This window comes from Limulus polyphemus, unplaced genomic scaffold (assembly GCF_000517525.1).
Source record: "Limulus polyphemus unplaced genomic scaffold, Limulus_polyphemus-2.1.2 Scaffold653, whole genome shotgun sequence".
Lineage (NCBI taxonomy): Eukaryota > Metazoa > Arthropoda > Merostomata > Xiphosura > Limulidae > Limulus > Limulus polyphemus.
Window position 1 is genome coordinate 373,333 of NW_013666263.1, and position 1,723 is coordinate 375,055.

The 1,723-nt window shown below is 34.0% G+C and overlaps 1 protein-coding gene across 1 annotated transcript in view; it reads right to left on the minus strand.

Moving 5' to 3' along the window:
• Window positions 1-873: 873 nt before the first annotated feature.
• The window catches only part of LOC106459727 (H(+)/Cl(-) exchange transporter 3-like), a 91,813-nt gene continuing 90,963 nt past the window's right edge, over window positions 874-1,723 (minus strand). Inside the window, exon 22 of the transcript XR_002610617.1 lies at window positions 874-1,179. The gene's annotated coding sequence lies outside the window, so the exon portion shown is untranslated. The remainder of the gene's footprint in view (window positions 1,180-1,723) is intronic.

Below are 1,723 nucleotides of genomic sequence, written 5' to 3' on the forward strand. Positions count from 1 at the left end.
GAAAGCAGCTCATCATGCAGCCCTGCACGACCACAAGTATCATAAAGATGCTGTCAAGGTTACAGGGAACCTTTCAGTTTTGAAAGGCACTTCCTCCAAAGGTTATGTTCTTCACCCATAGGGTACCATTGCTTCACCGGCTAGGAAAATAACTCTGACTGGTGAAGATAATTCTCCAGTGGCAAATCCAGTCTCTTTCCACTGGTCTAGGGCCATGGTACTTTGATTGGTAACAGTTTAGAAATCCTGTAGACACCTTCCAATGTAGTCTTGGACTCTCCATGCATTATTCCACTTTGATGACTTTCAGTCATTCATGCTTCTCTTCTGCAAACAATTCTCTGTGGTATCATTTGCTCCAGTGGTTTAGGTACTCCAGATATGAATAAATCCCAGTGTTTGCACTTGCAGGTTGATCAATGTCGTGGACTATCATATCACATGGGTAAAAGTCAATGTCCAGGAGAGGGCTTTTCATTGATTACACACGTCTTTCTTGTAGCAAACTAGCTCTCTTGGTTGTAAGTACTTCTACTTTGTAAATAAGCCATTCTCAATTCAAAATCATTCTTTTAAACTTATTAAATATAAGAGATCACGTTAGGGCTAGTATGCACATTACCAAAACAAAAATTTCACAATGAATCCTATGTTCACAGCATCAAAATTTCTCCTTCCTATTTATATGTGGTATTTTCAGGTAAAACTGATTTCTGCACAAGTATTAGACACTTCCAATAGCAACAACAGGTTGAGCAGGAAATCTGGGAGTGATCTAATTGGTAAACTTGACTGAGCCTTTCAGCATATGACATAATAAAACTGGGCAAATTGTGAATAAACACAATCTTTATTATGACTAACAAAAGAAAAACACATTCTAAAAGATTGTGATTAAGTCCAAAGCTTTCTCCCTCTCAAGATAAATCTATGCAGAGCTAAACTCACTGATCCCAAGCTAGAACTGAATTATGCAATAAAGATTCAATCTAACAAGTAAACTTGGTTTCTTTGTTCAGTCAACAGTGATATCTTGTAACTCGTTCTCACAGCATTCATCAGTTGTAACATTCAGATATTCATCCACTTGGCCATCAAAAGATACTGCAGTCACTGACCCTTCTAACATTTAAGTAAAGTAGATCACAACATCCCCTCAAGTATGGTAAATACTATCTGCTATAGAGAACAAAGAAACAAAGCAACAAGAACCAGGCAATTTCAACAGTTTTCTGGATCATGCATTTATGCTAAAATCACATTGAAACTAGATATATTAAAATTTGAAAACTTTTATATTACTAAAAGAAGATAGAAAACATAATATACCTGCAAATCACGAAAGATACCCAACTAATGAAACAACACATTTTAATCATTATAAGTTATATCATTTGAACATTGTATCTAATTAGCTATAATCAGTACTAGGTATATATTTTTAGTTCTGAACTATGTATGTAACTTTCTTTGATCAGAAGTTAATATTAATCAGTCTCAGAATGTCTACACAGGTGTTATCTATTTTGCATTTATAACAAAGTAGCACCAAATATAAACAGTGAGACCCAAAATACACCAGGAGTATATATATATATATATATATATATATATATATATATATAGTATATACGTATAGTACTTAATTAAATAAGTATAGCACACGAAGGAACGTAAAAACTATTAGTTGTCGTTGTTCGTAGTTAGTTTTAAGTTAGTAGTT